This window comes from Plecotus auritus, assembly GCF_963455305.1.
Source record: "Plecotus auritus genome assembly, chromosome: 14".
Taxonomy (NCBI): domain Eukaryota; kingdom Metazoa; phylum Chordata; class Mammalia; order Chiroptera; family Vespertilionidae; genus Plecotus; species Plecotus auritus.
In genome coordinates, this window is record NC_137780.1 from 3,923,544 (window position 1) to 3,939,049 (window position 15,506).

The following is a 15,506-nucleotide window of genomic DNA, read 5'->3' on the forward strand; positions in this document are numbered from 1 at the left end:
TGACCTCCTGGTTCCTAGGTGGATGCCAACACGGAGCCACACCGGCCAGGCGCTTCGCTTTATTTTTTTCATTTATTCATGCACCTTTCTCCTGTTCATAGGGAAAAAATAAGCCCAGAACCGCACAGCAGCACAGTTCATTAAAACAATTTCAAAAATCACTTAAGCAATTAGCCAACGAGAGGTCTTTGGAGTTAATGGTGTGCCGGCACGATGTAAGAGCTGGCAAAGCCTTGATTAAATTAATTAATCAGGAGTTAACGGTGCTAGCTGCCCGCCCTGGCTCGGACGATTGCGCTGGCGTGGGAAATCGCTGACAGTTCGCCTTGAGAATCAGATGTGATGTTCACCGTGGTCAGCGACCCACCCTGCCCGTGAGAGTAAGGTGCTCTGAGAATCGGCCCCCAGGATCCACGTGTTGGAGCAGAGGAATCGGTGACAGGAGCGAGGAGGACAGGGCAGACACGCGGGGTCCTGGGGCGGGAACGGTGGGAAAGGACACTGCAGGCGGAGGGAGGTCTGAATCTCCAGGAGCCAGAAAGAAAATAGCAGAGCCCTGGCCGGTGTGGCTCAGTGGATAGAGCGTCGGCCTGTGGACCAAAGGGTCCCGGGTTCGATCCGGTTAAGGGGCACGTCCCTCGGTTGCAGGCTCCTCCCCAGCCTGGGCCCTGGTCGGGGCATGGGCAGGAGGCAACCCATCCATGTGTTTCTCTCCCATCGATGTTTCTCTCTCTCTCCCCCGCCTCCCTTCCACTCTCTCTCTCTCTCTCCCTCCCTTCCACTCTCTCTCTCTCTCGCTCCCTTCCACACTCTCTCTCTCTCTCTCTCTTCCACTCTCTCTCTCTCCCTCCCTTCCTCTCTCTCTCTCTCCCTCCCTTCCACTCTCTCTCTCTCCCTCCCTTTCCACTTTCTCTCTCTCTCTTTCTCTCCCTCCCTTCCACTCTCTCCCTTTCTCTCCCTTTCTCTCCCTCCCTTCCTCTCTCTCTCTCTCTCTCTCTCTCTCTCTCTCTCTCTCTCTCTCTCCCTTCCTTCCTCTCTCTCTCTCTCTCCCTCCCTTCCACTCTCTCTCTCTCTCCCTCCCTTCCACTCTCTCTCTCTCTCCCTCCCTTCCACTGTCCTTAAAAAATATATATCAATGGAAGAATATCTTCAGGCGAAAAAAAAGTAGAAAAAAAATAAGGCCAAATACTGGCAAATGGCAAGGAGCCAGAAAAGGGCGCCCCCGGCAGCCTCCGTCGGAGGTACACATGTACATCATCACAGGATGTGCTCTGAGGTTCTTAAGGGTGCCTTCATCTCATGCTTTCGTGGAATTTTGCTGCTCACACTCTAAATCAGGGCTCCTCAAACTTTTTAAACAGGGGGCCAGTTCACTGTCCCTCAGACCGTGGGAGGGCCGGACAATAGTTTAAAAAAAACACTATGAACAAATTCCTATGCGCACTGCGGGCCCGGGACGCGTCGGCTGCTAAGCAGGACAGGCAGCGGCCCCCGGCGGGCCGGATCCATGTCCTCGGCGGGCCGCATGTGGCCCGCGGGCCGCAGTTTGAGGACCCCTGCACTAAATGATGTGTATGGGAAGTTCCCTAGGTGAGATTTCATTGGCTGCGTGCGTTGGCTCTGAAAAGAAAAATACAGAGAAGAGCTCGGTTAGCCACCGTGATAAATGAAGACTCTATTGACAGGGCCGCCTCCCCAAGGTGTTCTGCATGGAGCGTAATAAAAACACACGCTAGGGATCCCCAAATAGCAATTTAATAAGGCCACCCTCCTCCAGCGGGGAAGATGGATGGCTGGCCACAGGGGTGGGCGGGGCCATTCCCAACCACGGGTTAACATGGTTGTAGCTAAGCAGTCCCCCGCTCCCCCGTGTGAGTGTGTGTGCTGTGTTGTGTATCGTGTATTTTTTTAAAAATATATTTTGATTGATTTAAGAGAAAAAGGGAGATTTCTGGTCAGGGCACATGCCTGGGGTGTGGGCTCCATCCCCAGTGGGGGGCATGCAGGAGGCAGCCGATCAATGATTCCCTCCCATCATTGATGTTCCGATCTCTCTCTCCCTCTCCCTTCCTCTCTCTGAAATCAATAAAAATATTTTTAAAAAAAACTAGAGGCCCAGTGCACAAAATTTGTGCACAGGTCGGGTCCCCAGTGGCTGCCGGCGGAGGGCACCTCCTGCTGCCACCGGCCCCGCCCCCTGGTCGAACTCCCGGTCGAGGGGGCAATTTGCATATTAGGCTTTTATTAGATAGGATAATGCAAAAAAAAGAAGGAGCTCTTACCCTAAAAAACAAACGCCTGGTATCACCCATCCTGATGCCTTCACGGCAACGCGTGTGTTATTTTCTCCATCTTCTGCCTTTCGTGGGATTTCTTGAGTTCGTCCGCCTCTCCGGGGACACACTGTTGCAGGATATGAATAATTGAACACAACCAATTTGGGCGGTAAATTATGGATTACAGACGCGGAGTTATTTGAGAGCCGTTGCTCTGCGGGTTGCGCCAAGGCACTGGAATATTAAAAAGGTGAGTCTTAAAAAAAAAAGTGTTTTAAGTGGTCATATGTTGCTTCTTGAAAAGAAATACAAAAACCAGAAGAGCCCAGGACAGCAGCGAAGGCCGTGTGGTGTCTCTCCGGAGTCAGGTGGCTGGCCTGAGACCCCCCCCCCCCGGCCTCACCCCCCTCGATGGGGGGGCAGGAGGACAGAGGTGGGTCCTGGAGAGGAATCCCTGGATCATGCAGCCATCCTGGGAGCCTGGAGGGCAGAGCTCAGTAAACAAGGGGGCGTGGGCACCTGGGTTGTGCCACCGTCAGAACGAGGGGGCCCCGAGGGGGCAGCCAGGCCTGTCTCCCTGTGAGGCCTCCGATTTCGATCTGATCGTAAATTGACAAGGAGCCGCTGGCGTTTCACGCGATGTCTCCGCTGGCGTTTCACGCGATGTCTCCGTTGGCGTTTCACGCGATGTCTCCGTGGACAAGCAGAAGCTTTTGGTTTCAATTTAGGCCAATTTGGTATTTTTGCTTCCGTTTCTTGTGTTCTTGGTGTCACACCCAAGAAATCAATGCCAAATGTCTCGAGGAATTTCTGAAGATAACATATGTGGGAAATGTCCTTGTACATTATGAAGTGCTATAAAAACATGAACAGTTATACACCGAGCGGCCAGATGATGATGATCTCTGAACGCATAATAATCTGGCCACTCAGTGTGTGTGTGTGTGTGTGTGTGTGTGTGTGTGTGTGTATTAGAGGCCCGGTGCATGAATTCGTGCATGGGTGGGGTCCGGCCAGCCTGGCCAGGGGGAGGGAACATGGGCGGTTGGCCGGCCTGCCTGCTGGTCGAACTCCTGGTCGAGGGGACAATTTGCATATTAGCTTTTTATTATATAGGATGTACACGGAGTGGCCAGATGATTATGCGTTCAGAGATCATCGTCATCTGGCCACTCCGTGTACATAAGGACTCAAGTGCCCAACATGTAGCCAAGCCCTAGAGGGGTGCTTCAAAAATGAACAAAAAAATTGTTAATCAAGATAGTAGATTAAAAATACATATAATTTGCCCTAGTCAGTTTGGCTCAGTATATAGAGTGTTAGCCTGTGGACCGAAGGGTTCTGGGTTCGGTTCCGGTCAAGGGCACATACCTCGGTTGCAGGCTCTTCCCGGCCCTGGCCCTGGTCGGGGCGTATGCAGGAGGCAACCAATCGATGTGTTTCTCTCACATCGATATTTCGTTCTGTCTCTCTCTCTTCCACTCTCCCTAAAAATCAGTGGAGAAATATCCTCGGGTGTGGATTCAAAAAAACATACCAACCAGCCCAGCCGGCGTGGCTCAGTGGTTGAGCACCGACCTAGGAACGAGGAGGTCACGGTTCGATTCCCGGTCAGGGCACATGCCCGGGTTGCGGGCTCCATCCCCAGTGTGGGGGGTGCAGGAGGCAGCTGATCCATGATTCTCTCTCATCATGGATGTTTCTATCTCTCTCTTTCCCTTCCTCTCTGAAATCAATAAAAATATATTTAAAAAACAAAACAAAAAACCACACACCAAAAACATATAATTTTAGGGGGTGAAGGGGGCCTAATATATGGTGACAGAAGAAGATTTGACTTTGGGTGGGGGGCACACCGTGCAAATAGACAGACCTTGTTTATATCACAGAAATCTACCCCTGAAACCCACACAATCCTATTAACCAATGTCACCCCAATAAATTTAATTCAAAAAATAAAAAAAGGGGAAAATAATACATATCATTTCTCTTCTTCCCTAAACCTTAACTCGACAATCAAAGGATGAAAAAACCTTATGGAGGTATAATTTAAACGTAACCGAGTTGCACTCGTTTTATGAAGTTCAATAAGTTTCCAGAAGTGTGTGCATTGTTGTATCCGCCGCGGCAGTGGAAATATTGAATAGTCCCGTCACTCAGAAAGTTCCCTGCCGGCTCCTGACAGGCAGCCCCCAGAGGCCGATCTGCCTCCATCACTCCGCCCGCGTTTTGCATTTTTTGAGAACGTCATGGAAGGAACGATACTGAGCCTTTTCTTTCCAGCTTCACCGAGGCAGCCCTGACACCACCGAGCGTCGCATATGTAAAGCTACCCTGGGAGGAGTTATGACACAGGCATAGACGCACGCAACGTCACCGCAGTCTAAGGAATCAACGTGTCCATCTCTCGCCAAAGTGTCCCGAGGCCAGTTTTCTTTAAAAATATGTTTTTATGGATGTCAGAGCGGAAGGGAGAGGGAGAGAGAGAAACATCCACGATGAGAGAGAATCATGGATCGGCTGCCTCCTGCACGCCCCACACTGCGGATGGAGCCCACAACCTGGGCCTGTGCCCTGACCAGGAATCGAACCCTGACCTCCTGGCTCCTAGGTCGACGCTCAACCACTATCTGTCAAGTAAGTCGATAGATGGAGGGAGGGATTCGTAGATGAAAACAGCATTTTATTAGTCCTTCTGCACACACGCGCGCACACGCACACACACACGCACGAGCACGCACGCGCGCGCATGCACACACACACGCACACACACGCACACACACACACCTGCCCGCCCCCAGGGAACGACTCACTGGTCTCAGCCTGAGTCCTGCCCCAGGTTGCACAGGTGTCATCGCAGGAGCCACATTGAAGCCGAGCCCAAGGGTCCTTTTCGGGGGGCAGAGGTCTCCCAGCACCGGGTACCCCACAGGGGACTGTGCTGCCAGGGGACAGGGCGGGTTGGGGCCTCACATTGGACAACTGGGTTTCAAGTCAGACCTGGCTTTCACAGAACACGATTTTATTGGTCAGGAAGGGACCCCACTGAGGACCGAGGGGCCCGGAGTAAAAAGGCAGGTGAGCCCAGGGGCAGGAGGGGGAAGGGGTGCCGCCCCCCACTCTGCAGGGCAGGACTCCCTCGGTCTCCCTGGGCTGCCCCTGCACCCCCGAATGAAGGCCCCCTGGGAGGGCACAGGCTGCGTCCTCGTTTCATGAAGACCCCAGTTTGTGCTGGTGGCCGCCGGCCCTGTCTCAGGGCAGGCGCCCCAGTGGTAGACGGGATGTGGCCTGCGGAGGCCACTCTGCACCCCCTCTCTGCTCCTGATCGCGCTGAGCTCACAGGGGGCAGCCTCTTCTCTCCCTGCCCAGGAAGGGACCCAAGAGGGCTGGGCCGGCTGGGCCCTGGGAGGTCAGAGCCGCCCCCCTTGCAAACCTCGGCTTCCAAGCTCCGGGTGCATGGCTGGTGGGTGAGGAAGGAGGCTCGTGGCTGAGTGAGGCGCAGACTCCATGGCTCGGGGGGTCATCGCTGGTGGGGGCAGTGGGGGCACTGAAGGGAGAGGCTGTTAAATGCTTGTCCTCTCTACAGAGGGTCTCAGCCATCAGCTCCTCGGGGGTCACCTCTGGCCATCAGGCTCCAATCTTGGAATTCTTTGTCTGGCAGGGATCCTCAAACTACGGCCCGCGGGCCACATGCGGCCCGCCGAGGACATTGATCCGGCCCGCCGGGTGCCGCTGCCTGTCCTGCTTAGCAGCCGACGCGTCCCGGGCCTGCAGTGCACATAGGAATTTGTTCATAGTTTCTTTTTTAAACTATAGTCCGGCCCTCCCACAGTCTGAGGGACAGTGAGCTGGCCCCCTGTTTAAAAAGTTTGAGGACCCCTGGGGAGCATCCAAGGTCCTTGTCATCATCCAAGGAGCAGCGTCTCTGGGGGGCTCTCCGGGGGCCTGCTTTCTGCTCGTCCCCCTCGGCTGCAGTGACCTTTGGTGGGGTCGGCCTCTGACACTCCAGCTCCAACCTTGGAATCTTGGGGCGGGAGCAATCGAGGTCCTTCTTGCACCATCGCATGGGGTGATGTCTTTTAACTGCGACTCTGGGGACCGGCTTCGGCGCCGCCCTCTTGGCTGGGGCGGGGAAGGGTGCATCCCCAAAGCAGTGGCAGCCGCCGACCAGGCAGTAGGTCTCCCCATGCTGGGCCATCCGGGCCTCTCCATGGCCGCGGTAGGGGATGTGGGAGTGACCAGGTGTCGGAGGGCAGGGGGGCGCCCCTGGGGCTGGAGAGAGAACCAGGATGGGTCAGTCCCTGTGCTGGGCGCGGCCTGCCCGGGCCTTTCCGCCCTCCCATCTCGCCCAGGCTCTGGCTGAAGCTCTAATGTGCTGGACCCCCCACTTCTGAGTCCCCTGGCCCCCCACTTCTGAGTCCCCTGGGCCCTCACTTCTGAGTCCCCTGTTGCTGCAAAAGCAATTCTGTGGGGCCCGGGGCAGCAGCAGGAGACCGGGAGATCCTCCCCATTCCTGCAGAAAACGGATGGGAGGATAATAGCAGCCAGGATCCTCTCCATCCCTCACACAACAGAGAGAAGGCTTCCAGCAGCCCATCACTCCAAGGCTTGAAGGAAAAGACTTCCAAGTGTTGCAAACTACAACTTAATATAAATCAGTGCCAGAGCTCAGCCGGCGTGGCTCAGCGGTTGAGCGTTGACCTATGAACTAGGAGGTCACAGTTCAATTCCTGGTCAGGGCACATGCCCGGGTTTTGGGCTCCATCGCCAGTAGGGGGCGTGCAGGAGGTAGTCGATCAATGAATGATATTCTCTCATCGTTGATGTTTCTCTCTCCCTCTCCTTTCCTTTCAGAAATAATATATATACATATATATATATATATATATATATATATATTTTTTTTTTTTTTTAAAAAGAAGTAGCTGCTGGGATGTTAACTGGAGTGTGTTGAATGTATATATCTTTGGAAAATTGACATCTATCTACGAATCCATAGACATGATTTATGTATGTATACATGTCTTCTTTAAATTCTTTAAATTAAGCTTTCTAATTTTTGGAGAGGTCTTCCACAACTTTTGTTAGCGTTATTCTTAAGGATTTGATTTCTTAAATGATATTGTACATGATACTAGTTTCACATTTCTTTTCTTACTCCTTGCTACAGGCATAAAGAAATACAATTGACTTTTTATTAGCATTTTATCCAGAGACCTTTCTAAACTCACTTATTCATTCTGGTAGTTTATTTGTAGGTTCTTTTGGATTTTCTCTGAACACGGTCATTTCATCAGCACATAATGACAGTTTCATTTCCTTCCATCTATCTTATTCTTTTTGCTTCTTTTTCTTTTTTTTTACTTTGCTGGCTAGGAACGCTGATAAATGGTTGATTAGAATGATAATAGCAAGCATCCTTGTCTCATTTCTCATTTCCAAGAAGGAGGTTTTAACATTTCACCATTAAATATGACAACGTTTTAGTTTTTTTGTTTTTAGTAGAGAAAAGCACTTGCTTCTCCTCTAGCTGACTGAGAGGGGATTTAAAAAAAATTGTAAGCGTGTGCTAGGTATGCCCCTTACAAAATAATTGCATGGTGAGTTTTCCCCTTGGTAGTTATGTATAGCTGTGTATCGCCGTGTAACAAGTGACCCCCACCGCTTGGCATCTTAAACAAGATGCGTGTGTTACCTCACTTACCTCCTGAGGGTCCTGACTCTGAGCGGCCGGGCTGGGCCCTCTGGGTGCAGTTTCCCACGACCTCAACATCAAGCTGGTGGCCAGGGGTCCAGTCACCTCAGGACTCAGCTAGGGAAGGAAAGAATAGAGATCAGAGCAGAAATAAAGGGCACAGAGACTAAAACAAAACAAAACAAAACAAAACAAAAACGATACAGAAGATCAATAAAATCAAGAGCTGGTTATTTGCAAAGATAAACAAGATTGATGAACCTTTAGCCAGAACCTTCCTTTCTCTCATCAAGAAACGAAGAGAGAGGACCCAAGTAGACAAAATCAGAAACAAAAGAGGCAAAGTAACAACTGGCCCCACAGAAATACAAAGGATCGGGGCGGGGAATACCATGAACAACTCTATTCCAACAAGCTGGACAACCTGGACAAAATGGACATATTCCCAGAAAAATACAATCTTCCAAAACCCAATCAGGAAGAATCGGAAAACCTGAATTGGCCAATAGCTACTGAGGAAATAGAAGCAGTCATTAAAAAGCTCCCAGCACACAAAGCCCTGGTCTAGACGGCTTCGCAGGGGCGTTTTACCCAACATTCAAAGAACTAACACCGGTCCTCCTCAAACTATTCGAAACATCCAAGAGGAAGGCACACCTCCAAGCTCTTTTTAGGAGGCCAGCATCACCCTAATCCAAAACCAGATAAAGACACTGCAAAGACAGAGAATTACAGGCCAATATCTCTGATGAAGATAGATGCCGAAATGCTCAACAAAATGTTAGCAAATCGGATCCAGCAATACATTAAAAAGATCAGACACCATGACCAAGTGGGATTTATTCCAGGGGTGCAAGGCTGGTACAATATTCGCCAATCAATAAATGTGATGCATCACATAAACAGATTGGAAGGCAGAAATCACATTTTCATATCCATCGACGCAGAAAAAGCGTTCGACAAAACCAACACCCTTTTTTGATAATAACTCTCAGCAAAGTGGGAATAGGGGGGATCATACCTCAACATGATAAAGGCCATATACGACAAACCTACAACGAACATCATACTCAGTGGGCAAAAACTAAAATCATTTCCCCTAAGAACAGGACAAGACAGAGATGTCCACTTTAGCCATTCTTATTCAGCATAGTGCTGGAAGTCCTAGCCACAGCAATCAGACAAGAAGAGATAAAAGGCATCCAAATCAGAAAGGAGGAGGTAAAACTGCCATTATTTGCAGATGACATGATATTGTACATAGAAAACCCTAAAGATTCCACCAGGAAACTACTAGACTTAATCAATGAATTTGGCAATGTAGCAGGATACAAAATTAACACACAGAAATCAATGGCATTTTTACACACCAATAGTGAACTCTCAGAAAGAGAAACTAAACAAACAATCCCATTGACCATTGCAACAAAAAAATTGAGATACTTAGGAATAAACTTAACCAAGGAGGCAAAAGACTTGTACTCGAAAAACTATAGGATGTTGAAAAAAGAGATAGAAGAAGATATAAACAAGTGGAAGAACATACCATGTTCATGGACTGGTAGAATCAACATCATTAAAATGTCCATACTCCCCAAAGCAATCTATGGATTCAGTGCAATCCCCATTAAAATACCAAACAGCATATTTCTCAGGTCTAGAACAAACACTCCAAAAATTTGTATGGAACCCAAAAAGACCCTGAATAGCCGCAACAATCTTGAGAAAGAACAACAAAATTGGAGGAATCACAATGCCAGATCTCAAGTTACGCTACAAAGCCACCATAATCAAAACAGCCTGGTAATGGCACAAGAACAGGCCTATAGATCAATGGATCAGAACAGAGACCCCAGACATCGACCCAAGCCATTACACTCAATTCATATTGGACAAAGGAGGCAACAGCATACGACGGAGTCAAGACAGTCTCTTTAATAAATGGTGTTGGGAAAACTGGACAGACACATGGATAACCATGAAACTAGACCACCAACTTACAGCATACCCAAGAATAATCTCAAAATGGATAAAGACCTAAGTGTAACGCATGAAACCATAAAAATCTTAGAAGAGCCCTAACCAGTTTGGCTCAGTGGGTAGAGCGTCGGCCTGCAGACTGGAAGGTCCCAGGTTCGATTCCGGTCAAGGGCATGTACCTTGGTTGCAGGTACATCCCCAGTAGGGGGTGTGCAGGAGGCAGCTGATCGATGTTTCTCTCTCATCGATGTTTCTAACTCTCTATCCTTCTCCCTTCCTCTCTGAAAAAAAAATAAATAAAATGTATTTTAAAAAATCTTAGAAGAAACCATAGGCAGCAAAATCTCAGACATCTCCTCTAGCCACATGCACAGCCCATGGATACAGACAACTGTGTGATGAAGGCTTGGGAGGGGTGGGGGGGTGGTTGTAGAGGCGGTCAATGGGGGGAAAACAAACAAACAAAAAAACAAAGGGGAAATCTGTAATGCTTTCAACAATAAAGACAAAATATTTTCAAAGTAAAAAAAAAAAAAAAAATAGACTCAGATGGGACTGGAGCGTCTGCATCCACGTTCAGACTCATCATCTCTGCGGGTCTTCGTCAAGACGCTGCGTGGAGGCCCCAGTTCCCGGCACATGGATCTCCGCACAGGGCTGTTCACACCTGGTTGCTGCTTCCCTCCGACTGAGAGAGGAGAGCGCGTGGGGTGGGGAGCCCCGAGATGGAAGCCCCAGACTGCAGTCACCCCACGTCAGAAGGGACTGGCCATTCCCTCTGCCCTGTGGCTCCTGCAGGCTAGGGATCGGTCCTGAGTTACATTTATAATGGGAGGTAAGGTGAAGGTGCCGGCAGGTGACCCTGGCCGCCTCCCCTCCCCTCCGTCCCTAGGAGAAGGGCTGGGACTGACCTGCACCGTCATTCTGGTTTGCTGGGCAACCAGGTCTCGTCTCCATTGTCGTTTGTTTTTGTTATCTGGAAAGGATATTTTTCCCATTGCCTTTTTAGAGGGAGTGGAAGGGAGGGGACGAGAGCAGAGACACGGAGAGAGAAACATCGAGGTGAGAGACACACAGCAATTGGTTGCCTCCCACACGCAGGGCTGGTAATCGAAGCTGCAACCCAGCTACATGCCCTTGACCGTGAAATGAATCCAAGACCCTTCCGTGGGGCAGGCAGACGGGCTGACCAGAGGGAATCCCCACCGAGGGCAGGGGAACTTCTTAAGGGACCAGCACCTGCCCTGGCCTCGAGGGTGTGTGTCTCGAGGGAGAGGAGCAACAGTCTTGCTGTGGCCCCCGAGTCAAGGTGCTGTCAGCGCACAGGGCAGGGGACTTCAGCCCGGCCCGAGGGCCACCCACTGCGGACAGGCCCCTCTCCCCGGAGCTGCTGAGGCAGGAGGCCTGGGCCCCAGGCCCAAAGCTGAGCTCTTTCTTTCTCTTTCTTTCTTTCTTTCTTTCTTTCTTTCTTTCTTTCTTTCTTTCTTTCTTTCTTTCTTTCTTCCTTTTTTAAAATATTTTTATTGATTTCAGAGAGGAAGGGAGAGGGAGAGAGGGATAGAAACATCAATGATGAGGGAGACTCATTGATCAGTTGCCTCTTGCACGCCCCCCACTGGGGATCCAGCCTACAACCTAGGCATGTGCCCTTGACCAGAATCGAACCTGGGACCCTTCAGTCCGCAGGGGAATGCTCTATCCACCGAGCCAAATCAGCCAGGGCTGAGCTCTTTCTTGTCTGTTGATGCCCCCACCCCCCTCCCAGGACCAACTGTCCCCTCACCTGTGGGACATTAACGACCCTGCCATGCCCCGCAGCCATCGTCCATCATCGTCTTCGTCAGACACCTCTCTGCACTGCGGTCAGCCACCCACGACCCATCACGCTGACCCACACGCCTCACCGTGTGGACAAGGCCCATCGCAGACTGGCCCTGGCGCCCCAATGGTAGACGGGGTGCGGCCTGCGGAGGCCACTCTGCACCCCCTCTCTGCTCCTGATCCCGCTGAGCTCACAGGGGGCAGCCTCTTCTCTCCCTGGCCAGGAAGGGACCCGAGAGGGCTGGGCCGAGGCCCCTGGCTGCCTGCTGGGCCAGCTGGGCCCTGGGAGGCCAGAGCCGCCCCCCTTGCAAACGTCGGCTTCCAGGCCGGGTGAGGAAGGAGGCTCCCGGCTGAGCGAGGTGCAGACTCCATGGCTCAGGGGGTCATCGCTGGTGGAGGAGAGCGGGATGCATTGAAGGAAGAGGCTGTTAAATGGTTGGCCCCAGCCGCCAGCTCCCGGGGGTCACCTCTGGCCACCTGGCGCGGTCTTTTGTGCCTGGAGCAAGCAAGGTCTTCATTGGGGTCATCCATGGGGCGGCGTCTCTTGAGAGCTCTCCGGGGACCTGCTTTCTGCTCGCCCGCCTCGGCTGCAGTGACCTTTGGTGGGGCCGGCCTCTGATACTCCAGCTCCAACCTTGGAATCTTGGGGCGGGAGCAATCGAGGTCCTTCTTGCACCATCGCACGGGGTGATGTCTTTTAACTGTGACTCTGGGGACCGGCTCTGGCACCACCCTCTTGGCTGGGGCGGGGAAGGGTGCATCCTCATAGCAGCGGTAGCCGCAGACCAGGCAGTAGGTCTCCCCATGCTGGGCCATCCGGCCTCTCCATGGCCGAGGTAGGGGATGTGGGAGTGGCCAGGTGTCGGAGGGCAGGGGGGCGCCCCTGGGGCTGGAGAGAGAACCAGGATGGGTCAGTCCCTGTGCTGGGCGCGGCCTGCCTGGGCCTTTCCACTCTCCCGTCTCGCCCAGGCTCTGGCTGAAGCTCTAATGTGCTGGGCCCCCCACTTCTGAGTCCCCTGGCCCCCCACTTCTGAGTCCCCTGGCCCCCCACTTCTGAGTCCCCTGGCCCCCCACTTCTGAGTCCCCTGGCCCCCCACTTCTGAGTCCCCTGGTCCCTCACTTCTGAGTCCCCTGGGCCCTCACTTCTGAGTCCCCTGTTGCTGCAAAAGCAATTCTGTGGGCCCGGGGCAGCAGCAGGAGACCGGGAAATCCTCCCCATTCCAGGAGAAAGCAGGACCCAAAAGAATAGCAGTCAGGATCCCCGCCGTCTCCCCCACATCAGAGACAAGGTTTCTTACAACCCATCACCCTGAGGCTGGAAGGAAAAGCCTTCCAAGTTTTGGGGAAAATAATCCTATATAATGAAAAGGTCACATGCAAATTGACCCTAAAGGTGGAACGGCAGTCGCTATGACATGCACTGACCACCAGGGGGTAGACGCTCAATGTGGGAGCTGGCCCCTGGTGGTCAGTGCACTCCCACAGGGGGAGCTCTGCCCAGCCAGAAGCCGGGCTCACGGCTGGCAGTGGTAGGAGTCTCTCCCGCCTCTTCGGCAGCACTAAGGATGTCTGACTGTGGCCATCAGGTAGACATCCCCCAGGGCTCCTGGGCTGCCAGAGGGATGTCTGACTGCCAGCTTAAGCCTGATCCCCCGGGGAATGGGCCTAAGCCAGCAGGTCGACATCCCCTAAGAGGACACAGGCCCAGCTGAGGGGACCCCCGCCCCCCCGCCAGTGCACGAATTTTCGTGCACCGGGCCTCTAGTTTCCTATACATGGGTGTCAGCCTGGCATTTCCTCTGAGGCCTGATTCGTGCAGCGTTTGTCAACCCCACTGAGCTCTAGTCCCTGGGACTTTGGTCTGGACCAGCAAAGGGCCAAACGCTGAGGCAGAGCAACCGGATTCTGGTCACGAAGTCTGGGCTCCTATCCACCCGACCTCCTGGGGTACCATTCCCTCAGCCCTCCAGTCTCAGAGCCATTCACCCCTCCCCTTATAGCTCCTTGTACTTCCCACGGGTGGAGCCCACACTTCCCCTCTGCCTCCCCCTTTCCCCGCTCAGCAGCTCCGTCTGGGACGTGTCCGAGGGGGACCCATGGGGATGTCTACGTGACGGCTCGGTGGAGGTCACCGCATTGGAAGGAGAGGTCGGTGAGCGGCGCTCAACAATCCTCCCGCCAACTTCTCCACGGACCATTTTCCAACAAAACTGCCCTTGACCGGGAAAGGGTCTGCATGGAGCATCTCAGAGCCCAGAGGCGAAGGCAGCGTCGGTAACGACGAGAACCCTAAGACATTGAACTTGTCCTCAGCGGCGAGCAGGAGCACGCGGGTCTGAGGGGCCCCCAGGCCACCGGTGTCCGTACAGCTAAGGTAGCTCTCAGGGGCGATGGACCAGCCCAAAAGGATCACGCGGCCGCCGGGGGAGGCTGCGTGTGCACCATCCTTCCTGCACGATGCCCGGCCTGGGCCCCCCTGCCGGGCTGCGCTCCCAGGGGACCCAGGACAAGTCACACTGGATGTACAGGAACTCATCAATCATCCTCTCCTCTCGCTCCGTCTCACACTCTCAACCGACGGGTACCTGGTGGAGAACTGTTAGGGACGGTGCCATGGAAACCGTGAGGTCATCCCCGCCCATGAGATCACACAGGGAACCCGGGACTTGAGGCTCTCGCGGTTGGGTGGAGAGCAGGCTGGGCCCTCACACCTGGGCCCCCCCGCCCCACCCACCATGTCCTCCTGGCGTAGCTACTCTCTGGGGAGCACAGCTGTGGGTGGCCCAGCCCCAGGGACCAAGAGAAACTCCGTTCTGAGCTGAGCATGAGAATAATAATATATTTTTTTGTTTTTTGTTGTTGTTGGTTGGTTAATTTGTTTTGTTTGTGTGAATCCTCATCCAAGGATATTTTCCCATTGATGTTTAGAGAGAGCGGAAGGGAGGGGGAGAGACAGAGAAAAGATGGATGTGAGAGAGTCACATCGATTGGTTGCCTCCCACTTGCCCCCACCAGGGCTGGGGAGCCTGCACCCAGGGTACGTGCTCTTGACTGGAATTGAACCCAGGACCCTTCAGGCCGACGCTCTAGCCACTGCGCCACACCGGCTAGGGCAGAGTACTATTTAACCATTTTTTTCAAGCTTGTTGACTCACCAAGTTAGTCATATATTAAATTCTCATTTGAAATAAAAAAATCTATTTCTGGATCATTTGTTTCTGTGCAACAGGTCTATTTGCTGGTTTCTATGCCAATATAACACTGACTGGGATACAATAACGTTTCATTACGCTCAGATAGTTGGAATAGCAACGCCTGATGTTTTCTTCCAATTTTGCTTACTCTCAGCTATTTATTCTTCCAAATAAACTTTAAGATAATTTTGTCCAGTTTTCCCAGTGAAGAAAATTGTCAACAATTCAATTGAAATTATATTAACTTTATACAACCATTTTGGGGGCATTAATTCTATGACCGTAAGTCTTCCCATCCATCAAAGACATATCTTTTCCTTTATCTGGAACTCATTTTATATCTTTCACGTACATTATAAGGTCTTCATGTAGATACCACGCTTTCGCCATTGTACTTACCTTCATGAATTTTATTCGGGTAGTTTTCGTCACTATGATGAACCGGGCATTTTTTAAATCATTTTTCTGTATGAAAAGCAGCAGAGGGGAAAACTGTTAATTTTTGTATATCTACCTTATATTTAGTTACTTTGCTGTATT